The 27,487-nt window shown below is 35.2% G+C and overlaps 2 protein-coding genes across 2 annotated transcripts in view; one reads left to right on the top strand and one right to left on the bottom strand.

The window, feature by feature from the left end:
- The window catches only part of LRRTM3 (leucine rich repeat transmembrane neuronal 3), a 173,923-nt gene extending 172,595 nt beyond the window's left edge, over positions 1–1,328 (top strand). The window contains exon 4 of the mRNA XM_024765511.1: positions 959–1,328. The gene's annotated coding sequence lies outside the window, so the exon portion shown is untranslated. The remainder of the gene's footprint in view (positions 1–958) is intronic.
- CTNNA3 (catenin alpha 3) overlaps positions 1–27,487 on the bottom strand; it is a 1,528,699-nt gene that overhangs the window by 1,058,822 nt on the left and 442,390 nt on the right. The gene's annotated exons all lie outside the window — the stretch shown is intronic.

The following is a 27,487-nucleotide window of genomic DNA, read 5'->3' as shown; positions in this document are numbered from 1 at the left end:
ATGGATCAAGCTACAGACATTAATGTTTCAAAGAATGCTCATGGCAAAATAAACATTAAGAAGGTATTGACAGGGGATACATAGCCACAATCTTTACTGACAGTGGCCAAGCTGTGACAAAGCCACAGGTGTACAGGACTATTTCGGCAATCATAGCACAGTCAGGCACCATCATTGCTACTGTCCAAAAGAGTACCTATGGGAGTGAAGAAAAGGTGCTTTTTAAAAAAGACCATCATGAAGATAACCCTACTCTATTTCATAGCATGTTACAATGTTATAGCTTTTCTGAAGTAATATTAAGTTATAGTATCCAGGTCATATAGGTAAAAACACTTTAAAATGTGGAAAAAAAAAAAAGAACTTATTGGGTAAGAAGAGTCAGAATGACTTGCCTAGAAAATTCTCTTCTGCAGTGGTTCTCAAAGTGTGGTGTGTGGATTAACAGCACCAGTATCATATGGGAACTATAAGAAATACAAATTACAGGTCCCACCTCAGACCTACTAAATTAAGAAAAAACCAGGGAAGTGGATGTTGGAGCTGAAGAAGGGGGAGGTGATTTTTATGCATGATAAAGTTTGAGAACCACTGTTCAATTGTATTCCAATACCATAAGTAACCAAATAATATTTTTCTTAGTTCTAAAACTACAAATTTACCTCACTGAGGAAAAGCATGCTTCTGACTTTTCTAACAAAACTTTTAGCATTTTCAGAATCGCTTAGGTTCCTATTTATCTGAAGGTTCTAGTTAAGAATTGAGCAGCTCCATCTCAGGCTTTAGAACTGTTGCATTCTGCGTGCTAGTATGAGAATGAAGGACATTGGTGAGATAGCGGGGGACTCTTGGGCCACAGATGTACCCATGGTAGTCAGGTCAGCACTTCACATTCCCCAAATCTTGCCGCCAAAGTTGTCTTTTTATAACTGACTTTTCTCGTGTCATTTTTCCCCAGATACCTTTATCAATGAATGTGTCAACTTTTCTGGCATACGACCAGCCCACAATAAGTTACTGTGGGGTGCATCATGAACTTCTCTCTCATAAATCCTTTGAAACGAATGCACAGGAAGATACGATGGAAACACACCTAGAGACTGAGATGGACCTGAGCACAATCACAACAGCTGGCCGAATCAGTGACCATAAACAGCAGCTGGCTTAACTGAGCTAATTGGTAACCATGGGTTGCCATCAAACTTTGTAACCTCAAGGACAAAATGAGGAGGATTTGTTCATTGTGGACTCTAAAAACAAAACAATCCCCTGTTAAAATAAACAAAAATCCAAGATTGATTCATGAAATAAAGAAGACATGAATTGTTTCAACTCTACACTTTATAATTAGCTAAGTTGGGCAGTATTTTTTTGACTTAGAGTATGACCCTGAAAAAAAAAATCTTTTTTCTCAAAACTCATCCTACCTACCTGTAAAAACTGTACAGAGCTAATGTATTTTTCATATTGTAAAGTTTCAATTATAGAAACAACTCGTATGTACAGTACCATAATTTAATTACATTTTACTTTACACACTTTATGTATTTCAGTTTCTAAAATTTTAAATTAACAAAAATTATTTCTTGTGTTATTCAGAGTTACTCAGTTTTGTAGGGACTGTTTTGTTACTGCTTTTGTGCCCAGAAACCTTGACTCTCAAATTATGTGCTGTGCAAAACATGCACGATTTTTATCATGCTTACTGTGTAGAATTTTATCTACTTGGTCCAGAAATAATACATTAACCAAAAAGGGTTTGTTGAGACTTATAAGAAGTTCTTCAATTACATAGACAGGTCTTTCTTATAAATGAAAAAAATCAAAGATTTTTTAACACTTCTCAGACTTAACTGTTGCCTTGAATTACAGCCTAGTTTCTAAGCAGTGAAATGTAATGATAAAGAGGGATATTTTAACAACGTATTTCTGAATGAATGACTCATTATTTCATTCTTTTGAGTAACCCATTGTTAAGGGTGGGGGGAAGCATGGACAAAACATCACTGGAAACAAAGGCCGTAACCACAGCAACAGAGTTTGATATACTTAAAAGGTGCAGCTGCCAGTGACAAAGAAAAACTCTGTTACATCTCATTACTTCAGGCCAAGGTGGGAGAATAAAGCATAATTGTACAGTAGTAATTTTTCTCTTAATTAACCCAAAGTGGTTTACCTAAAAATAACCATCAGTGCAAAATGTGCCTGGTTTTAAGACAATTTCCCATTTAGAATGGTGAGGCTATATTTTAGCAATATCTCAAAGGAAATATATGAAAATTTTCACTTTGTGTGCTACATCAATTTTCTCCTGGGACAGAACTCTAAAACATCTACAGCTGATTCAATACAGATATGAGCCATGGTGGAACTTTATCATGCAAGTAGACTGTAAACATCCTTAATATGTTCTAAATTGTTTATATTGCTATCCATAATGAGATTCACCTCCAAATTATCTGAAAAATAATCCAGAGTAATTTGAAACCACCCCAGATCATATATGGATTATCTAATTGTATTATAAAGTTAATTCAATCAAATTATGAAAACCTGACTTTTCAGAGGCTGAAATAATCAACTTGTTTGTTGTTTGCTTGACACAGGTTACTGTTTGAAAATATTGTTATTTTATCTATGGTATTCACACATTCTTTTGTGTTTTTTTTAAATATAAAACTGCAAGTTTCAATTGCTGTTACACTAGAAGTGCTTTTTTTATGTTGTCATTTTTAATTCATGACATCAAAAATAGGTTGAGAGTATGTCAATCTAATAGGGATCAAACACAGTCAAAAACAATGAAGAAAAGAATTTGTGAAAACCAATGTCAAACTTTCAATTTTTTATTTCTTCCAAAGAAATTCAAAAGTGTAGTTTTATGCAGGTTTATCGTGGCAAATTTAAGAACAGGTTCAAAGAGAATGGATTAAAAAAATCAAGAGCAAATTTTTGTTGAAAATATACTGTCAGAAGGGGAAAAAAAAAATGTTGGAAGAGCAAACTCTTACTAATTTAAATGAAACTAAATGTCACAGTACTTGTATCACCTATCTAGCATTCCAGATTTTGTAACATTTTGCACAAATTATTTGCTATTCAGAAAATTGTCATTTTTAGTTTAATTTTAATCTCTTTTTTCCAATTTCTAATTTCCTTGCACTGTATTATTGTCAGAGTATTCTTAATCCTCTACACTGATATTTTGCTTTGCAGTCAGCAAATCTATAGAGGGTTAATTATAAATCTATTATGTGTGGATCTGAAATCTGATGCAAAATTTTATTTATTATGTAAACCAAAATGTCATTTGCAATTTTTTCTCATAGAAGTTGTCCTTGCAAAGATTCAAATATCTTTTAATTTGTGTAAATAAGCATTTTATATCTTCTCTTTCCAGACATTTTCAAACTGACAAATGATTTTTAGAAATTTTAAAGGTTCCAGGGAGCCTCACAAATATATGCCCTTTATTTCCTGAAGCAAACTGCTTTCTTTCTTAAACATTTTAAGTTCATCTGAAGTGAACAATTATAAATAGAAGCAGTCACCTTGGAACCAGGTGCATGGGAGGTCTTAGCTCTGTGCATCGGAGGACTTATTACGTACATTAAGAGCCAAATAAACTAAGAATTTTGGTATTTGTCATATTTGAAATTAAACCCAAAGGATCTTTAACAGGAAAAAGAAAAAAAAAGATGCTAAGTTACTTGTTTGCTTAATTTTTATTCTGCCATGTCTCGGGGTGTGGGGGCTTTGGGGAAATGAAAACCTGCTAGAGGAGACTGTGTCTGGAATCTTCAGCATACATTTGCAATTTATATATTTGTGTCTAAAAATCCCTATTTCTAACCTGTCTTTTTCAGAATTCAGTAATCTCCCATTTCCTCTTTCTAACCACCCCATGTCTTCCTTCCTGTCTACTTCTCACCTCTTTAAACAACTGAAATGTTTCTATGTTTGGAGTTGAAAAATGCAGTTCAGCCCAACATGGTTACAATAACAGCGGTAGCTACAGCAAACACATTTATGCGGTGTTTTGAAGCTTACAAACCACATTCCACATAAATTATCTCATTTTGCCTTCATAACCAATCTATGAAGATACATTAATACCAAAGAAGTTGAGACTTGCCCAAGAACACAGGGTTAATAATTGGTGGAGTTGAACTACTCTCAAAATTCAGACCCTATTAGTCTTTCCACTATACTAAAAGCCTTCCCTCTCTGATCAGGGCCAGAGAATTTCCAGATAGTAAATAGAATGAAAAAATGTTTGACATGTTGTTTAGTAATCCCCAATTTAACTCAGTTCCTCTATCTGTATAATATATGGGCTAAATGGACTCTTTCTGTGTGCTACTCTGGGCTCTCACATTAAAACTCTTTTTTTTTTTTTTTTTTTTGCGGTACGCGGGCCTCTCACTGCTGTGGCCTCTCCCGTTGCAGAGCACAGGCTCCAGACGCGCAGGCTCAGCAGCCATGGCTCACGGGCCCAGCCGCTCCGCAGCATGTGGGATCTTCCCGGACCGGGGCACGAACCCGTGTCCCCTGCATTGGCAGGCGGACTCTCAACCACTGCGCCACCAGGGAAGCCCATATTAAAACTCTTTATTCAAAAAGTATAACAAGTCATAAATTTCTTAACAAATCATATCATTTGTAAATGTGTAGAACTGTTGCTTCCAAGAAGTGGATGTATATAGGCCCCAAGGTCCAGAATAAAATTGAGAAGCACACACAAAAAAACCAAAAACACACAAAAAAACAAAGATCATCAAAATCAAGATTAGGCATAGAGTTATAAAACAGATTCACAGTGTGAGGTTGAACATATGTTTAACACATGTTCAACTGAACACACATTCAATTCAGAGCTAACTGGAAAAACCTTTGTAATTTTTTTTCCTTTTTTGTTTCAGCAAAAGTACTTATTGAACCATGAATTCTTACATCTATCTTAATAGAGAATAATTTTCTCTATTCTCCTTCCAATAAAAATGAAATGTAATTCATCCAAACTGATGTACAGATGCAAAAACATATGCTAATAAGAAAATAATATTTTTGATCAGCTCATTTTATCAAGTTTCTATCCCTACTCCCAAAACCACAAAATCAGACAGATTTTAATAAAATTATATTTTTAGAAGGAAAGAGAACTTGCCCAAATTTAACATCCAAGACAAATGACATAATCCTGACTTGAAATCAGATCAGTATGACTCCACAAACTGCTTAGAAATAGAATCTTTTTTTCAAAAATATTTTCTGAAATAAAACCACTGTATAGGAAATTAAGAATATATGTTTTTCTCTGCTCCTGACTGGAAGACAGTTATCATCTCTCAAACTCAACATTAAAAATAAGTAAAGGGCTTCCCTGATGGCACAGTGGTTAAGAGTCCACCTGCCAATGCAGGGGACACGGGTTCGTGCCCCGGTCCGGGAAGATCCCACATGCTGCGGATCAGCTGGGCCCGTGAGCCATGGCCGCTGAGCCTGCGCGTCCGGAGCCTGTGCTCCGCAACGGGAGAGGCCACAGCAGTGAGAGGCCCACGTACCGCAAAAAAAAAAAAAAAGAAGTAAAGAAACTGCAAGCATGAAAACAGGTACCTGATGTGAATGATTAGTAAGCTGGAAGAAAGAAAATCAGATGTAGATTTTCTGCTGGGTAGATGGTAGCCAATGAAGGAAAAAGTAACGGAACCAGCAGATATTCAGCCTCAGGAAAAAAGATAAGAAATCTCTATAGTAGACATAATAACATCTTACAGTGGCATAGCTCTTAACAGTTTATCAGTCAGGGTAATGGTATAACCACCTCGTAACACATAAAAAGTCCCGAGGTCCAGATGGGTTGATTATACAGTAAGAAATCCAGGTATGTTAGTCTTGTAGTAAGTAAGAGCCTCCAACTACCTTTATTACCGTCTCAACTCACCACAGCTGTCCCTAACTAGAGAGGTACTAAAGGCAGAGGATCCAGGGTCAAGGCTTTCAAAACTCTGACATACCCACAAGGGTGGAGTAGACTGACAATCAGCAATTGTGCTTCATTTTAGTATCAACTGTAATGGGGAAGAAGTATTTGAAAATTTAAAAAATATATACCAAACGGTGATGGGTTATTTGTAAAGATCTCTCATGGCTTACATAATTATTTTATTATGAGATAAGAGGCTTATATGTAATATTTTTAAGTTAGGGTAAAATTGGTATTTAAAAAAGTCCACAGTTGATTATTTACCTTTCTATTAAAGACAGTGACCTTAAAGCAAAAGAGTGCCTCAGCCATCTAGGACTTAGAGAACTCTTGAATTTCTTCCTCCTTTCTCCCATCTATTTATAGATTTTCTTTTATATGATATGTATCTTCCCAAAAAATTAAGTGAAATTTTATTTTGTATAAATCAAATAACATTTCAAATACATTAAGGGACTATATGATAAAGGATCCTTGAAGTAAATCCTTCTTGTTTTCTCATCTGAAACACCACTCACTAATTTATCTTTTGTAAACTGATTTACACATATCTTGTGTTGCATAATGCAGCACACGGCCTTAAAGGTTCTATGGTGCAGTCTTTACCTCAGACTGTATAAAAGAAAGGACTCTCTAGTTTTGAGAAGGTCTATAGACACTAGAGTGATCATTTTCAGTCAGTTTCAGTTAGGGAAGTTATTTATCTGGACTAATACGAAAAATACTATTAAAATAATACGAATGGATAAAGTTGACAAGTTATATTTTTTCTAGTTATTGGTTTAAACTATTGTCACCTATCATAGCATCAAAGCTACTATTAAGAAATCAAAATGAACCCAAATCCCTTGGATCCATACTAGATTTACTGAGTCAGAATCTCTGGAGCTAATCTCTAAGGCATGCTAAATTTTGCAAAATATTATTCAGATGCATTTACTTTTGCCAAGCCATTCAATTGTTTATTCTAGTCTAAAATTCTTCTTGTGCTTTCCTATTCCAATGTGAATCTAGTTTGCTAAGCCTGGATGAACATTTTTCTTGATTAGAAGAATGTGCAACAAAGGACAACTATACATAAAATGGTCAGGTTTTTCCTGATAAACTGTTATTTATAGATTTTGCTCCCCACTAGCTCTTTCAACAGAAAGCTCTGAAAACTATCTTAAATCAGCTGGGTTATTCACTTATTACTTGCTTTCATGGATAATAATAACTGTTGAAAAGCTGGAGGTGGGGAGAGAAGGACTAATTTATGATGTAATAGGCATTGTGTTGTCCTCATTTCATTCTCAAACCATCTTAGGAAACAGGTATAACCACCATTTTAAAAAAAGGAAAATAAGAATCATGGTAGCTGAATAATTTACCAAGGCTTATATAGTAGAGTTGGGGATTCAAATCCAGCGCTCCTGACTCTAAGGATGTGCTCCTACCACCCAATAGCACATTTTCAAATGTTAACAAAGACCACAATCAATATAATTAGGCTCATATATTTTAATAAGGGGTGTGGAGACAGAAGGAAAAGAATGTACTTTCCTATTCCTAAACAGAAAAATTACATAAGCTATTTCACACTGTGTAGAGATTTCCTTCAATATCCCAAGTCCACAACTTAATGGAAAGAAATAGCTATTATTTTCTTGAAGTTTTATACATTGTTTCCTAAAAAGCATGAACATTTGAAAGAAAAAATCCTTCAAATAATAAATACTCCCAGGGCTTCCCTGGTGGCGCAGTGGTTGAGAGTCCGCCTGCCGATGCAGGGGACACGGGTTCGTGCCCCAGTCCGGGAAGATCCCACATGCTGCGGAGCGGCTGGGCCCGTGAGCCATGGCTGCTGAGCCTGCGCATCCGGAGCCTGTGCTCCGCGACGGGAGAGGCCCACATACCGCAAAAATAAATAAATACTCCCAAATACTCATGTTTTATTTTCATTTCCAATTTTTCTAGCATATTATAAACTTATGACAAAAACATGATAAGTAGATATCCATAATATAAACTTCAACTGGCCAAAGATGGAGGGAAGGTTGTCAATTGAAGCAAAAACTATATAGACAGTCAATAAAGTAACGAGTGCAATGACAATGTGAAAAAAGACCAATCATCTACAGTCAGAAAACGTTGACTGGCAATGACATGGCTTAGGTTGCAGAATATTTCCTTTGATGATTTTATGTGGGGATATTTTTTGTAGAAGTATCATTACTTACACAAATGATATGGGATCTAGGAGCATGTTACATAAAGGAGGCAGGAAGATAACCTCTATAACAATGTACATTCTGCTTGTCCTGTTACTCAGAACATATTCAATAATATATAGTTTAAATTAAAAATAATTTTCCTTGTGAAGGTAATACAAATGTTTTTATCATTATGTGCAGGTGGCCAAATAATTTTTTTTACATTTATTTTTAAACTCACATCATCAAATAAATCTTCCTTAGTTTCAGCTATTAACAAATGATTATTAAATAGCGGTTACTGGGCTTCCCTGTTGGTGCAGTGGTTGAGAGTCCGCCTGCCGATGCAGGGGACATGGGTTCGTGCCCCAGTCTGGGAGGATCTCACATGCAGCAGAGCGCCTGGGCCATAAGCCATGGCCGCTGAGCCTGCGCGTCCGGAGCCTGTGCTCCGCAACGGGAGAGGCCACAACAGTGAGAGGTCCACGTACCGCAAAAAAAACCAAAACAAACAACAACAAAAAAAATAGTGGTTACTATTGATTCCATTAGTGTCTCTAGGAGCATTTTATTAAACCACTGGACTAACAATCTCTCCTATTTCTCCCTGAACTTGCACAAGCCCAAGGTAATATAATTGGGAAGTTACATTATCATTTTACTCCATCACACTATCTGAATATGTAACATCCATGTAAAACACATTTTTTAATAATCCACATGGGATTCAAGAGCCAGTAAAATACTCTGTAAGTCAAAATTCTACTAAAAATTGCCACTACTACAACTGTGATAAAACTATATGCTATAAATTTAAAACAATTAATAAATCCAGCAAAGAAAGAAGCTCTAGCATCCTGAATCTAATAACATTACATCTGTTCATCCTGGCACCACGACCACCATACAGAAATTATAACTGAAATATCTAAAGTAATTCTGATTTGGAACAACAAAGTTGCTCCTTGTATCTGGGTTGAAGATGTGATAAAGGACAATGAAGAAGACAAAAAAAACTACACATACCGAGAGGTAGGTAAAAGAAATGTGATTTATTCTCATTAGATAGCCTGCAAGTAATTTTAAAATTTAAGACTAATAATTAAAATTTACAATAACATTTATGTCGTCAAATGTCATCAGTAAAAACCAATATTGACATTAGGGACATAAAAACAAGCAGATATTTGTGATGGCAATACATATTAAATAGATAGAATTAATTCTACTGAAAGAGAGAATACTAAGGATAAAAAATACTTTAACTATCACTATTATCTCTCCTGAGAAAAACTGCAAAGTCAGAATAAAAGATTCAAACTAAATACCAAATGCTCTTTTCAAGATCCATTTTGAAATAGCCCAAATATAAGCTGCTTTTAACCATGAGTAATTACATTAATTCATAAATACCTAGTCAGATTCTGATGTTGAGAAATGAACTGTGTTTTAAATATACTCCATCTGTGCTTACTGTTTTACATCAATGATATATTTGCTTTCAATTACAGATACATAAAGACAATGCCCTAAACAGTCTGATGAAAACATGGTGAAAGACTGGATCAACCCTATTCGTTCTGCTCTACTATAACGCAATTACTGGAATAGCATGTCCACCGCAGTCAGAAGCTGGAAATATGGTTTCTAAAGTCCTCTCTAGCAGTTCTTGACCAAGACACTTGTAATATTCATTATCTATGGGTGTTATTTTATATTCATTTATAAAGTAAGGAAATTATTGCCTTGAGACAAGAGCCTAGAGACCCATCCCAGCTCTACTCTGACTACATTTATAACAAAGAGGTCTAAGGAAAGACACTGAATATCTCTGAACTTCAGCTATCTGGAGAAAAACCTGAGATCTTTGTGAGGTGGACAGTTTTTCACCTTTGGATTCGATGAAATCTTAAGATCAGTGTACTGGACATCCTTCAAAACTCTTTGCCAGTTCTTCCTTAACAAATTCCAAACTTGAGTTTCTTGAACCATTGCTGAATTTTAGACATGCCTATTTCACAACGAACCCTTGTCGTACTTCATCATTTTCTGGAAGAATAACATAAGGCTGGGGTAGTAGCCCTTATTAATGTTTTCCTTGCATTTGATTCCAGTTATGGAACAAAAATGTGTGAACTAATATGACACCTTGGTACTACCATAAAGGGATAGGAAGAAGTGTCTTTTAACAGATAAATACTTTAAGTAATATAAAACATGTAGTTTGGGGTCACTTCTTTTAAATTTAATAATCAAATATAGATTTCAGATAAGTATATGCCTTCAAGCTACTCTGAATATAAACATAATCCTCTATAATGATGACATAGTTTTATTGTCATATACTTTCACTTTCTGAGGGCAGACAATTGACTGTGCTCTATGATTGCCCCCAGAATTTAATTATTTCCAGAAATAATGACTTAGTACTAAGCACTTTAAAACAAAATGATAATAATTAACACTTAATGTTTACTTTTCTAAACATTTTACTTGTATTAATTCATGTAATACTCATTAATATGGTTAACAGGATTAATAATAACCCTATAAAGTAAGTACTATTGTTATCCCTTAAGAAGATAAGGAAAATGATGCTCAAAGTGATTGTGTATTGACAACATACAGCTTCTAAATTGTGGAACAAGAATTAAAATTCAGATGATATACAAACTGACCCCTACCAACTGCCCATTTAAAGTCCGCTTCATAAGCCAAATACTTAAAAGTCTATTCACTTAAGGCTACAACTGAAGACATCAATATAATGGATGTGTTTATCAGATAACCAATGTATGTCAAATGGAAAGCAAGAATCTTCGAGAGATATAAAAAAGTATACGATACAGTCCTTGTTCTCAAGGGACTTATAGTCTCAGCAAAGAGAAAAGGCATTCATATTAAGAAAAAAAAATCAAGCTAAATTGAATACCTGTAAGTGCAGACGGCAATCAGAAGATGAAATCAAAGTTAGCAGAGTTGTTGGGGATAATTCTGGGCAAAAGTGAGAACTGAGATAGAAATATAGAATGTAAGACTAACAGTATTCAGATGGGTAAAATGAAGAGAGGGAAGTGAAGAAAGAACACTGTGTTTTTATTTATGTACATTTGTTACTCCAATAGTATTTGTTAGAGTCGTGCTTGTCCGGCATAGAAACACCGAACTCAATTTTTGTCCTGATTGCCTAAAAGTTCGGACCCAACTTTTACTCTGGCCACAGCAAACTTGTGGCCTTTCTAGATGGACATAAATATTTCCCAACTTTTCCTCAACTCTATTTCTCTTTATATGGCTATTTATTCACTGTATTTTATTCTTCTTTGGGGCGGGGAGGTGTTAAATAGTATTAATCCTTTGTGGAAAATGTTATATCTGTTTCATTAAAATGTTCATAATGCATTTTGAAGACTGATTCAGACAACTTTATTAATTTAAAATAATTATGTGAATTAAATCAAATAATTTCTTAGAAGCTAATAATTATAACATCCTTAGTCAAATTACTGTTCGGCATCAGGTGAAAAAATGGCCTACAAATTGACTGACTTTTTCTTTTTACAACCTCTTCAGTCTTTATGTTAACCTTGGTAAATATTAACCATAATTTTTATTCCAAAAAGTAAACACAACTTTTACTTTTGATTGCTCCATTTCACAAATAAAGAAACTAAAGTAGAATATGATTAAAGGTCATGATCAAAATCACTTTGGTAACAGAAAACAGACCCACTAATAGAATTCACATTTACTCAATATTAATTTTCACTACAGTAAAATATTTCATGAACACATCAAAATTTAACAAAATAAGCAGAATTATTTCTGCCTTAAAAGTACAGACAGGGCTTCCCTGGTGGTGCAGCGGTTGAGAATCTGCCTGCTAATGCAGGGGACACGGGTTTGAGCCCTGGTCTGGGAGGATCCTACATGCTGTGGAGCAACTGGGCCCGTGAACCACAACTACTGAGCCTGCACGTCTGGAGCTTGTGCTCTGCAGCGAGAGGCCGCGATAGTGAGAGGCCCGCGCACCGCGATGAAGAGTGGCCCCCGCTTGCCACAACTACAGAAAGCCCCCGCACAGAAACGAAGATCCAACACAGCAAAAATAAATTAATTAATAAACTCCTACCCCCAACATCTTAAAAAAAAAGTACAGACAACTGTCAATAAAGTTGTTATATTTAAAAAGTGCAAATGAGGTTGAGAAACATTCTCTATCAAATTTTGCTTATCATTTGGACTATTAACTTGCAGCTATCTCTGTGGCCACTTGATAGTTATAAATTTTCATTCACAGGTATTTATTCTGAGTGCCTGTTCTTTTCTATAGGGATTATCCTTTATATTATATCAATTACTTTGGCATTTTTAATTCAATTCAATCAAATAAGTATTTATTCAGCTTTTACTATAACATGCAAGGACTAAGATAGGTGATAAAGTGACCAAATACTTAAAAGTGAATAAATAATTGCAATTCAGTGTGATATTTCTAAAAATGAAGTATATGCATGATGCTATAGGATTGATGGAGAAAGAATAATTAATTTTGCTGGAAGAAAATCTGAGAAGTCCTCAAAGTAAATGCCATTTGAGACTCTGGATTCTCAAGTTTGCCAGTCACACAACTCATACCTGTCCTGCAGGATCCACTCCCCACTCCTAATGAAAGTTGGGAGGTATTTTAGATGTTTATGAGTATTACCTTCTAGAAATCTAGAACTCTGATAGTTTCTGAGTCTAGTATTTTCCTCAGATAGTTGGCTACTCCGTTTCTTTCCATGTATAAATACTAAAGAAGATTTTTTTTTTAATTTTCCCCTTCCACAATCTTCTAAATTTAATCCTTCAATCAAAAGTATTCAATTTAGCCATTCCAAGGTAAATTCAGGACATATGAATTTTGTTAAATAATAAGTAAATAAGTGTAATGGATTGTCAGATGTTTTTATTTTGCTTTGTTTTAACATGCCCCATGCAAATCCAGTGTGTGTGTGTCAAAAAGGCTATATTGCATTTCTAACCTCAGGAATATGTGAAAAAATGTAGAAGAGGTATATTTGCCTGTGCAATTTAAATGTCCACCACTTACTGGTTATGACATGACTGATATTAAAGTGAATGAGAATTAGGTTATAAATAGGGTCTTTTCTATTCTATTCTATCAAACAGTTCTTTTAGAAAGTGAAAAATATTAGTAAAGTGGTCAGTTCATCTGATACAGCAACGAGCACTGTTGCTCTGGTAGCTGCTCAGTATCATTAACTTTTCATTTCTTTAAATATGTTTTTCCCTTAACAAATTCCTCTCTTTATGAGACTACCATTATTCCCAAAGGATTTCACTGTTTGGTGCTTAAGGCAATTTCTTATTAAATTCTCAAGAATGCAACTTACATTAAGCTGAGGCAAAAGAGTTGAAGCGAATTCAGCAACTAGTTCAAGGCACAGCTTTCTGATCTTCCCACTTACAAAAATGAATATATTTTAATGTTAGGATTCCAGAATATAACAATATTAACATGAAGAGAGCTCATCATGGAGAATGCTATTTTAGTGAATGCCAAAGAACTTGTTTCTTAGTGGTCTCCTACAATATTCTTGTGGATTATGAAGAGTGTGCAGTATGGCAAGGGCAGCCATGACAATCCTATATATGGAAATGAAATGTATATTATATTCAAAAAAATTTTTTCAAAAATAAATTACATATAAATTTTTACTCTAGATAGTTATCTATAGTGTGGCCCATGCTATATTGTAGTAAATGAGCCCGTAAAACTGAGTTCATTAGACTGGAACTATCTACTATATTAAATACCTAAAATATTCTTAGTATGAGTATGTTGAATATTATCTTTGAAATGTTACATATGTAGGATGTATAATTTTTTCCCATTTTTAAAATTTTGTATAATTTTTTAATGACTATAAAATTACAACAGCCTTTAGGGTTTCTGAAGTTTTATGACTGTCCTTAATTCCTATCAAAGAGCAGCAAAATCTAGCCTGAGAAACTCCAGTTGGTTTACAAAGAAAATTTGCTTTTCATTTTATGCGGCCCTGTTACAATTAGTGTGAAATACTGACACTTACATTCCTGAGTGCAATAAGAGCAGGGTGGAATGGTTATGGCAAATAATTGGACAGTTTCCAGAGAGGCTGTGAGAAATACTATTAGACCTCCATCTGCTGGTTGGAAATTCCAGGTTCACAGGGTTTAACGCTAGCTAAAATAAAAGGCTTTGATGATTTCTACCACTCCTTTTCAGGCTTGTACCCACCCCATCTACTTCCAAAAGGACCTGTGACAATTTATGGACTAAAACATCTGCATAATTAAATATTTTAAGCTAGTGATCACTAGAAAGGCTACATTTTATTATTTCTATTAAATTTCTCATTGCATATGTGTGCTCACATAGTGAGCAAGGGTGATAAGACTTGAAGAGGAAAAGTTTACATTAATTTATCTTGCAACATAAATTGTCCAATTACACAATATTATGCAGTTCTATTAGCGCACCAATACGGTTCTATTTTAACTTAGTTCCAGATCTGACAACCAAACCTAGTTTTCAAAGTAAGTCTTTTTTTCAATAAATTGAATATCCCAGTGCTTTAAAAAATTCAGATAAGGCTTAAAGCTTCCCTTTTAAAAAGATCCTTTGACACTTTTCATAAAAGGAGCTCTTTGCTTGTGGCTGGATTTTAGGACTTCCACGAATCCCTTGAACATTCAATGACTTGGCTTTACGTAACTATATGTGTGTATTTATGAAAGATCCAGAAGCTTGCTAATGAGAATTGCTAAAATAAATATATATATTAAAATATAAGATTATTTCTGCCAAACCATTATGTGATACAAAGTCATCTGGAGTGTATTTACATGTGTTACTGTAATGGACAGTAAGACAAAAAGAAATCCACTGAAGGACATTCCTTCTTCTGTCTAGAGTTATGGTATCCCAGAGAACACACCAATCTCCTCAGGAATACCAGTATAAAATTTTAATATGTGAAAAATATCCACACTATTCACCTGTTACTGCTTATGAAATTCCCAAATGGTAAGGTTCTTACCAAAGCAAACCCTGAAGCATCTAGCATTTAAGCTATTTCATTCCAGAGAGAAAAAATTAAAAATTTTTTTAGAAATAAGAGTAACTGTTAGTAATAAATTATGTCCAAGTCACTCCAGCACAGTGTATTTCAATCACTTCAGTATTTTTATCTCCCCAAAAAGTGTCAGAAATGAGACATGAAAAACTATTAACTGAATCATCCACTCACTGAATAGATGTTGTTGTCAGTTTGTTCTTTGGATGGAAATAATGAACAACTGATTTATTTATAACTGGTAATTATGATAATACACCTTCATTTTCCACCCTTTTCAGTATATTATAGATATTTTATAATTGTCTTATTTCATACCAGATCTAAAATCATAAGCTTCCATAAAAATTTCTTCTTTCCCAGGCTTTTCCATAGTTTCCTTTGATTTGGGGTGTAATTAAAATATTTTAACTGACTTGGTTCTCTTGTCTTATTTTTTTTCTTTTCATTTCCTGCCTAAACCCTTGTGGAATTGATCCATATCTTAAATTTATGCAACTGGAAACTGAACTCTGAATTTTAAGTAGATGCAGAATACATTTATATAATCACTGTAGGGTGAATCTTGTTACCATTTACTTGATCAAGTTTACCTCATTTTTTTTTTTTCTGAGATAGGGGGAAACAGAGCAGGTAAAGAAAGATAATAGAGGCAGACTTCGGTGCTTTGTGACCACCTGGATGGGTGGGATAGGGAGGGTGGGAGGGAGGGAGACGCAAGAGGGAGGAGATATGGGAACATAAGTATATGTATAACTGATTCACTTTGTTATAAAGCAGAAACTAACACACCATTGTAAAGCAATTATACTCCAATAAAGATGTAAAAAAAAAAAAGAATTAAGGCAAGAAGACTTATTTCATCCCATTTTTCAATTATTTTTAGAGCAGAGAGAAACATTTCCCTTGAAGTTTTCATCTCTAACTCTGAAATCAATTTTATCTTTTCTATTCAACAACATTCTATTCAACATTCAACCATTTTTCTATTTTGCTGCATAATATGCTCCACATACACTAGAGTCTTCCCTCAAAATGTACTACAGGTCCATATAAGAAAAGCCTTTGGGAATATGCGTCTACGTTTAATTGGAACTATTGTAAAGGAAAATATTCATCACATTATAAAACATATTTTTTAAAAGAGCATGTGAGAAATTTTATTTCAGAATTAGGTCGAGGGAACCCCCCCCACCCCGGCACCCCGAAGATATGGTTGTGCTTTGTCCTCAACGAATGCTAGAGCCCTGTAATACATCCTATCTTTACATCTCGGCTCAGGAACCCACAGCTAGGGTACACCTGATAACATGGTAACCAGGTTAGCCTTCCTATTGAGCATCCTGGCTTTCTTCTTTTTTTATATTATTTCCTCTTTGTAAGCCTATTTTGTTCATTTTATTTCATATGTCTTTTGTTATAAGCAGGCTCAAATTATTTGTTGGGGAGCAAAATGTATAAGGAAATAAAATAGAATTGCTATTCTAAAAGTATTTTTGATTCTTATTTCAACAGTGGTATAATCTAAATTTTGGAATACTCATTTATTTCTTTGTAGCATCATGCCCACTTTCCACTATCTCATCATCTTTAGATTTCCCGTTCCTTAATTTTTATCTTCCTTATGAGCTATAGAAACAAAACAAACTTACAGACACACACACATAGACACACACTCACACAGCACACTCCTTCTCCCTTCACCCATATACTGTTCTTCAGATATAAAGATCACTAAGCAAAGCAAGACATACATTTCAATATATTTTCCACCAGCAGAAACATATTCTCAGGTGCTGGATTAAAGACACTAACAAAGTATATTATCAAAAGAGCTAATGAGGGTTAAAAATGAAGTTCTCAAGAATTTTTAAAAAGCATTTTCTTAGAGTAAGCCAAAAGTCTATAGGTTGTCATTAAGTGGCTCTTAACTATTTTCTAATATTAAATTTTACCTTAAAGTTAACATAGGTATAGCTTGTAGACCATAAACCATGATAACTATATTCCAAACATTCATTCCTTCACTTCCTTTGTAGCCTAAACTCCTCTTTCTGAGCTGCCCAGCTATCCCTCCAAGCCCAGCCCCAAATCAAAAAGAGACAATTATTTTTTTCAGGTACATCCAAGTTTACCCATATGAAAATATCTTCAACATGATTTCATGATCCTCTTTAAGTGTCTCCTTCTACTTACATTCAGAGAATTGGGGTTAATATGTGAGTTAAATTCTGAAACTTAAAATGTAGGTTTTAGGCACCACGTTAATAAACTATGAAATAAATATGAACAAAATCTCCCATATTGGGGTTTAAAATGAATGTAGTTTTCATATCTTGTCCAAAATTTAATCATGATTAACTTCAGTCATAGATCATAAAAAATTCATAAAGGAAAAATAATATTTTGTCCACAAAATATATTAATTCATTTACATTTAATATTTCATGTGTATTTATACAGTTAGACACTAACCCAACTGCCAGATTTATGAAGCATGCAATAAAGACAAACTTAAAATATAATAATTCTCACTTGGCATGCAAATCCCATCTTTAGTTGAAAGTCCTAGTGCCCTGCTATTCCTTAAAATCAGAGAAAAGAGATCAAATGCAAGAAAAGGAAAATCAAGAAAGTGTATGTCAGATATTGCATTCTGTTCCCAATTATTGTATAATTCCTATTTCACGAAATTTCTTTGAAAATTAAAGAATAAATGGGTATTAATGTACTAACTATATATCTAAAACTAATATGTTTAATAAATTAAAATTTTGGAATATAAGCCCTCTACATTTATAGATTTGACTTACGCTCAGGCAAGGTTGTAAATTACATTTCAATTTTGTACAACTTTGTAAAAACAGAGGTGTCTTCTTCATAAATAGAGTAAAATGAATTTACAAACCTGTGCAATATAAAAATACAAGTAAAAGTCTTATTTAAGTAAATTATTAAGACAAGTTCATAGAAAATATATCTATTCTGGAGTCTCCATGTATTTTTTCTTGTTTCTCATGCCATTAAGTTTTGTTATACTATATATATGGATGCAACTGGGACTATCAATACATTACTGCCAGCACATACATAAAGTTGGGTAAGAAATTTGGATTAGTGGCTCTTAATTTTTTTTTCTAATCCTAAATACTTAAACATGTAACACACCATCAGCAACTCATCATAACAGCGGTGCTCAGTGGTGTGTGTGTATGCGTATATGTGTGTGCATTATATGTGTGTGGTTTAATGTGTGTGGTGGGAATGGGGCGCCTGCTGTGGAGAGGGATGCCACCTTCTATGCTTCTTCTTGGCTTTTCTCTGCTAAGCAACAACCCTAAAGTGTGTACTTCAATTACCCCATTTTTTAAAAATCGCATATCTTCATTCAGGTCTGAAGCTCAGTCCTACAGAATATAATGTAACTTTGGGTCAACCCCAATCAAGAAGACCCCAAGGAGAGATCTGAGCTGTAAAAATTTATATGTGGATATCCAAGAAATGAGTTTATATATCTAAGAAGCCTATAATAATCTATCTTGGAGGATCCTGTAGGTGTCAGTTCAGAATCTCCATGGTTCTCTCAAAAAAGCCCAGGCCATTTCTCTGGAAGCCACTTTGGTCTGTATACACCATAGATTTCATCTATAGTGTGATATTTGACTAACTTCAAGATTATGGCAACACCAACTATCTAGGCTTCACCCACAGGCTTCCTGGAAGCAATTAATCTGACAAGAGTGCCAATGAGACAATTCTGGTCACCTAGGTGATCATGAAAATGACCATGGGGGAAATAAGGGAAAGAGAAACAGATTCAGAAGTATGCTATAGATGGCACATTTTTCAGCAACAGATTTACACCAATACTTTTAAAGGATTCTATGATAGGAAATAGAGTTAAGGAGGGTAAGGGAAAAGGAAAAACTGGATATTCAGATCCTAGAAGAAGAAAGAGCCTCTCTTTAAGACAGAGTTGCCTCTTTTTTTCTAATAACATTTCATCTAACACTTCCTAGGTCAAAATATTTAAATGAATACCTAGAGAAATTTAGCAGTTTAATCCTTTCTGCTTACTCCATTATTTTTAAACATACATTCCTGCTCAGTATTAATATGTTTCCTCAGTATTTGACAACAATTTTTAAATAGGTATTTTCTTTTTCCTAGCATGTTAAAGAACACTAAACCAGATCTTGACTAGATGAGTCAACTATTCCCTAGGTATAACTCCTGGAGTTGTATTAATTTCATTTGCTGCAGTGGCATAATAATTTACCATAAATGGCTTAAATTACAGCATTTGAACATGTGCCAGGAAATAATACTTTTCCCCAAAGCAGATGAATCATGAACCTGAAATATGTAATGCACCTTGAAGGTGTTTATAATTCTTCCAAGGAGCGACTTATCCATATGATAGAACACTGAGCATTTGATCTGAGTGGTGACCTTCCAATAGCAATGAATAGCATTTCAATGCTTTGGAAATGTTACTATGAAAAATAAATTAAAATAAATATTTAAAGTGGGTAAACACAGAAGTTTTTCTGGTAGTGCCTCCTTTGGGAGGTGGGAAAGCTGGACACCAAGAGCAATAACAACCTTGGCTTCCCTTCCTTGAGTTTTTGTAGAAAGGCCCTTTGCCTTATGCTCTCCAAAATAGCTCAAATACCCATGAGGAAATTTGGTTGGATTTGAGAGTCTCAAAGCAAGTGTTATTAACGTTTACATAAAGGAAACAAACAGTCAATATCACAGAAAAACTCAGTATTATTTACTACAATAGTTCAAATAAATCTGTGCAGCCTAAAGCCTAACCACTTAGAAATCAGTTTTGGAAATTAACATATATATTATCCCTTATGATCTTGTTTTCATGACTGATATGGATCCATGAAATACATAAAAGAAAAACTAAATATGCTCTAAATAGCCATAATTTTAATATGTATGTATAACAATATATATACATATCAAATACATATATTTGAATCTGCTAGATATACAGTATGCCCTTAGATTTATGCATCAATTCAATACATATTTATTGAGAACTTAGATATTCAAGGCACTGATAGGAATTAAAATAGAGATGTAGATGATGGTCTAAAAGAGGCTTATAAAGGAATTCTGTCAAAATTCAGAATAAATGAAACAGAAAATTTTAATCACCCATAGTGGGAAACAATGATGATAAAAACCTAAGCCAGGCTGCAGTGGAATGAACAACAGAGTGAAAAGCAGAATTCTGGCTCTGATCAGTGTGACCTTTGTCAAGGTCAATTCACTTTGGGGCTTCTGTTACTTTATCTGAAAAATGAGGGAAATTTAACCATGTGATCTTCAGAGTCCCCTCTAGCTCCAACATTAGATAAAACTATACTCCATAAGCTTGATTTAAACCAGAAGGTGCAAACCTCATTCTTCACTTGTAATGGCTTCACTGATGAACAGCAATGTCAGCTAAAATGAATTCCATCTCCTTTTTCCTTTCCTGACTCCAACGTGATGGAGGTACCAGTTAGGAAGAAAATATCACTGAGGAGCTGGTATTTACAAAAAGACAGAACTGCATCCAAAATCATGATACTATGATTATGGAATTATAGAATTATTATTTCCACACCTTAACGTTTTGAAAATAGTTGATGAAAACAAACAATGAAAAGAAGAATAGACAAGTAGAATGTCAGTGAAAACAAATGGGAGACAAAAGTGTATAACTATTTTCTTGTTTGAACTTTTAAGAAAAATTAATGTGTAGTGATATTTTATTCAAAAAAATTAATATGCAAATTCAATCATGAAACCATGGCAACCACAGAATAAAAGGTAAAGTTTTGTCATTAATTTGAAAATGTCTTGGTTTGAAAAAAGTTTAGTAGTAAAATCAAGGTTAAATGAAATATCATGAAGCTGTGCAATTAGGTTAATAATGAGGTGCCTCAGGGATCAGTGCTAGCACAGGTGTTCAATATATTTATTAATGACTTGGAAGAGTTGTGAATAATATGGAAGCACATTTGGATGACTTCAAGATATTTATAGCAATCAAAACAGGTGAATGACTGCTTTTCTTGACCCATTCACGAGCAATTATTTAACATATTACAGCAAATAATCAACAAGAGCAAATTAATGTGAAGTGGGTAGAATTACACGAGTTTGCTTAATATGCTAAGAGCTACTGAAATAGTTACTGCCTTTCAGGCAAGAGTGGGCAGATCTAAGAAGACATCTGTCTTCATACTAAAAAAAAGCCTGGAATAAAGAAAAATGCAAGAGAATCGTTACTTAAACCAATATGTATTGCTGAAAAATTTTGCACACCAGAGCCTTGCTCTACTGCTGGGGCGGGGCGTGGTTCCCAAAACCACACGTTATCTGGTGTCTAATCTGATGATGTTCTAAATAGTTTCCCATTATCATCCACTCCTCTCTGACATCTGGTGATTTACTGGAGTTCCCAGATGCCTCTCAGGTGAGTAACATTTACAAGGGCCTCCCCTTATGGCTCTATTATGAAGGACTTCACTGATATTAAGCTTTATACATTATCTTCCCAAACTGAAGATCACAAGGCTTTAGAAAAATTAAAAGTAATTCTTTCTCATAAGAAAACACACCATCATTCAAAAATAGCATGAATTATTTTACATTCTCCCCCCTCCCCGGCCCTGAGGTTATTTAATTATCGTGCATACCGGGAAATCTTAAATGTAGTATAGTTTCAATTATAATTCACTCATTCAAAAATATTTTCTGAGTGCCTCCTTTATCTAAGGCATAGTGGTAATAAGATGAATGAAAAGAACTAATAAAACATGGAGCCTGTCCTAAGAGAACTCAGAAAGCCACATCACCCCTCTCATGAACTAAGCATTTCTCAATCCTGGCCTATATAGAAAACATATAAATGTGTAATTTCATAACAAATTTGAAACATTAAAATTAAGAATCAGTACTGCTTCTCTAGGAATATAATAATATTTTTAAAGACAAGAAACTATTTTCTGCTACCGTTTATCTTTTCTATCCAGGGAAAGACTTGATCTATGGTATTAATTCTCTCATTTGAAAAGTTAGCTTTGGTAGTCCTCAAATTTAAGGAGAAAATAAAAGATTTCTAGCCTATGTGAGACTGAGCTGATAAACCAATATAAATAGAATGAAGCCAAATACTAATGCAAACATCAAACTGTCTCCAACACATCTCTACAAAATAACCCATCAGTAAATGGAAATATGTGTGAAGCACTGAGTGAGATTTTTTTTAAAGATTTGGTCAGGCGTCTCTATCCTGTATACATTCCTGATTAGAAGTTTCAGATGTGAACCTACAGAATAATTCATCCATGGTCTCAGAAGAATCTGTAGACTCTGGGAATCTCAATGTTAAATGGGACCTTAGAGTTCATTCAAATATTGCTTGAACTATAAATTTTCTCTGTACCATGTGACATGTCACTACCAGAGATTTTTTTAAAAGCTCATTAATAAAGCTGAAGACTCATGGTAAAAGATAAACTTTGGGTAATTAAATGACTATGAACCTTTGTTAGAACCTCAAATATACTTATTAATGACATTTACTAGAAGGTTTGGAACTACATATCTGAAAAATAAAGTTCACAATTTGGAGAATAATTCACATATTAGAGGGATGACAGTTACGTTAATTCTTCTTTCTGGATTTTTCAATAGCTGTAGGTTATTTTACAGTGTGATTTAGTATAATTATAGCAAAAGAAAACAAGTACTGAATGAGAGAATTCATTAGCAGGTGGTCAAGTGTAAACAGTCTATCAATCATGCTGGTATTTTTAAGCATCAGCAAATTTAATTCCATCTCTAGGGGAGTAAACTTATACTTTCAGGTATGTGGTACATCATATTTAATTTTAAGAACATTTTAGAATGTGCCTTGACTATAAAATAGTAAAAGGACTTCCCTCCTTAGGTTTCCTAGGCAGGCAGAAAGTAATGATGTCCCTAATACAAATCAGGGCATTTTAAAACAACCAAATAGTGTTTCTAAAAATACATCTTTGCTCTAGGTAAACAGATTTGTCATGGTAAAAACAAAACAATCTGGATCAGGCCTAACACTATGAAACAGCACATGAAAATGGAAATAAAAACAAAGATGAACAAATGGGACCTAATGAAACTTAAAAGCTTTTGCACAGCAAAGGAAGCCATAAACAAGATGAAAAGACAACCCTCAGAATGGGAGAAAATATTTGCAAATGAAGCAACTGACAAAGGATTAATGCCCAAAATATAGAAACAGCTCATGCACCTCACTATCAAAAAACAAACAACCCAATCCAAAAATGGCCAGAAGACCTAAATAGACATTTCTCCAAAGAAGATATACAGACTGCCCACAAACACGTGAAAGGATGCTTAACACCACGAATCATTAGAGAAATGCAAATCAAAACTACAATGAGGGGGCTTCCCTGGTGGCGCAGTGGTTGACAGTCCACCTGCCAATGTAGGGGACACGGGTTTGTGCCCCAGTCCGGGAAGATCCCACATGCCGCAGAGCGGCTGGGCCTGTGAGCCATGGCCGCTGAGCCTGCACATCCGGAGCCTCTGCTCCGCCACGGGAGAGGCCACAACAGTGAGAGGCCCGTGTACCACAAAAAAAAAAAAAAAAAAAAAAAACTACAATGAGATATCACCTCACACCAGTGAGAATGGCCATCATCAAAAAATCTACAAACAATAAATGCTGGAGAGGGCGGAGAAAAGGGAACCCTCTTGCACTGTTGGTGGGAATGTAAATTGATACAGCCACTATGGAGAAAAGTATGGAGGTTCCTTAAAAAACTAAAAACAGAATTACCATATGACCCAGCAAACCACCTACTGGGCATACGCCCTGAGAAAACCATAATTCAAAAAGACCCATGCACCCCAACATTCATTGCAGCACTATTTACAATAGCCAGGTCACGGAAGCAACCTAAATGCCCATCGACAGACAAATGGATAAAGAAGATGTGGTACATATATACCATGGAATATTACTCAGCCATAAAAAGGAACAAAATTGGGTCATTTCTAGAGATGTGGATGGACCTAGAGACTGTCATACAGAATTAAGTAAGTCAGAAAGAGAAAAACAAATACCGTTTGCTAACACATATATATGGAATCTAAAAAAAAATGGTTCCGAAGAACGCAGACGTAGAGAATGGACTTGAGGATATGGGGAGGGGGAAGGGTAAGCTGGTACGAAGTGAGAGAGTAGCATTGACATATATACACTACCAATGTAAAATAGACAGTTAGTGGGAAGCAGCCGCACAGCACAGGGAGATCAGCTCCGTGCTTTGTGACCACCTAGAGGGGTGGGATAGGGAGGGTTGGAGGGAGACACAAGAGGGAGGGGATATGGGGATATATGTATATGTATAGCTGATTCACTTTGTTATACAGCAGAAACTAACACAACAATGTAAAGCAATTATACTCCAATAAAGATGTTTTGTTTTTTTTCTTAAAAAAAAGGGGGGCTTCCCTGGTGGCGCAATGGTTGAGAGTCCGCCTGCCGATGCAGGGGACGCGGGTTCGTGCCCCGGTCTGGGAAGATCCCACATGCCGCGGAGCAGTTGCGCCCGTGAGCCATGGCCGCTGAGCCTGCGCGTCCGGAGCCTGTGCTCCACAACGGGAGAGGCCACAGCAGTGAGAGGCCTGCGTACCGCAAAAAAAAAAAAGGATACAGTTTTGTACTGATTTACACAGAGAAGGCAGATCTGGTTTTCTTCTCAAAACTGAGTTCATAATGATTAAATACATTTAATGGGCTTTCATTCAATTCCAGCTGTTAAAAGTCAGCCAATTACTATGAAATGACTTCTTCACTTGGATAATCCACTGCCTATCGCATTTCTCTCCTGAATCAAGTGAACAACTCAAGTTCGGCTGATCATCTTTATCACCCTAGATTACAACTGAAAGCAGCCATCTTATCCAGCCCACACAGTTTGACTCTACAAGCTCACTCTGGTGAAGAAGGGTACACATTCATGTAATACACACACCGTCTCTTCAAGGTCAAATGGCAAGTTAAGGGAAAGAAGACTGTCCTGAATGAGTGTTAATACTCTTCCCTGTACCACGGCTTCTGGATCTTAAACTACTCTGCACTTCACTAGAAGTTATGTGGCATTTGAAACCCCTCTGAATGTGAAAGAAATTTGTGATGCCCAAATGGAACAGTCAAGAAAATTGAGCACCATCCAGAAAATAGAATCCTGGAGATGTTGCGAGGGCACCTCCTGCATGACAATGAGAGTTACAAGAGAGAAGAGAACAAAAAGATTCCAACTACTGCATATATCTTGTTTATTGCCCGTTCTCTTGATGAATACGGTGGGAACACACAGGCTGATGAGATTTCTCTACCGTACAAAGAAAAGTTATCCTTGTTTGATAATACGTATCATAAGTCTTTCCTAAACACAGACGACATTTAAGTTGTTATTCAACTATACGGAGGAAGAACTGATGTTGGGGTCATTGAGTTATAATACTGTACTCTTGGGGTACAAATGAAGCACACTTATTGCTAGTAGTCACTAGTTGCTAGATTTCAAATAGGAACTATTTGAACTAGGAATAGGAATATTTCAGAAAGAACTACTCTCAAGGTCTCTATTTTCATTGTACCTCTTTCAATTTTACCACAGCAACAATAATCCCTGAGCAAGATTCCAAAGCTCACACAAAAGCATTTCCTCAAATGCCTTAAATCTTCCTCTGCTCTCAATTTCTTAAACAAATGTGTGTGAAAAGGGCAGGCACTCTGGGGCATGACTCACTGATAGACACCAGAGTGAATCATGAATAGACAACTTGATAGGGAATCGAGGGAGTTAAATTGTAAACAGTGACAGTATATTAGTCAGTGCATGGGTGAGGCAATGGCATCCAAAGGGATTGTTAGCCCCAAAGTATCTCCTCCACAGATCATGCAACCTAAAATTCCTAACCATTAGATTCATTCCTCTCATATACTGCCTGCAATACAAAGTATTTTAGTTGAAAGAATCATATCTGGAACAGAAAGCACGTTTCAAAGTAGTTTATAATAACTCCTTATTAGTGCCCAGGGGTGCTGGCCACAATACAAGTAAGTTCCAGTAAAGCAGAAACATGTAAGGAGTCACAATCTCAAGTGTCCAGAGGGTCAGGCAGGTGCTGAGCATGAAAGAAAAAAAACAAGACGAGTGCTAATGTCATTTGATCATCAGCCTCAATCTCTGCAAAATAGGGAGTAGGGGGAACTGAAGTTTTAATAAATGAGAGAGCCCTTGTCTCATCTAAAAGGGGCAGCTACCACTGAGCTCCAGAGGACTGTTACCAAACAGGAATATAGGTCCATATCTTCCAGTTTTTTCTAGAGAAACCAAAAAATCTCAATTTTTGTGGGAAATTTCTGATATTCAAATGTTATAAACTAATTCGATTTTTTTGTGTAATATCCTGTGGGTCAACAGTGTTCAGCCCAAATCAGATATAGCTGAGGGACAGGTTTGGCCAACCTGTTGATAATTTCCTATCTAGAACATAGAGAAGGGAGGTTCAAGTGGAATGAAGGTGGGTTCTAGGCTATTAATTAAGAGACCATATAAGGGCACTAGATAGCATCCTTTTCTAGGGGAAAAGGTACTCAAGCAGAGTCTACATAAAAACCTAACTGCAGTATGCTATGTGTGATGCGCAAGTACATACCCTTTTTAGAAAGCATATACATTTGGATTAAAAAAAAGTCTTTAAATTCTTTTTAACATTATTTAGTTTTACCCTGTGTTGTGCAAGAAAAGACGCAGGATAATGTCACCAAATTTGCAATTAGACAAAATTTAAAATAAATTATGAATGGAAGACCTAGAAGAAATGATGTTAATAAAAATGAGATAAAGTATACCAAAGGCATGCTGAATATCGTCAAAAGAATAAAAGCCTCATAAGCCATTAATTTATAAAACTGATTATTATGTGCATGGGGAGGGGAGGAAGTGTTCATTATTTTGCAAAGTTCAGTTTGTTTTTAAAACGCAGTTTGGTCTTCAATGTGAATGAATATATCTTGCTCATAACTAATAAAGTAATGAACACCTATCAGAATAAAGGAGTATTTTATGTAATTTGATTGTCTAGATTCT

This window comes from Neophocaena asiaeorientalis, unplaced genomic scaffold (assembly GCF_003031525.2).
Source record: "Neophocaena asiaeorientalis asiaeorientalis breed wild unplaced genomic scaffold, Neophocaena_asiaeorientalis_V1.1 scaffold31, whole genome shotgun sequence".
In the NCBI taxonomy this organism is placed as follows: Eukaryota; Metazoa; Chordata; class Mammalia; order Artiodactyla; family Phocoenidae; genus Neophocaena; species Neophocaena asiaeorientalis.
Note: the sequence above shows the minus strand (reverse complement) of the source record. Positions and strands in the feature narration are given on the sequence as shown.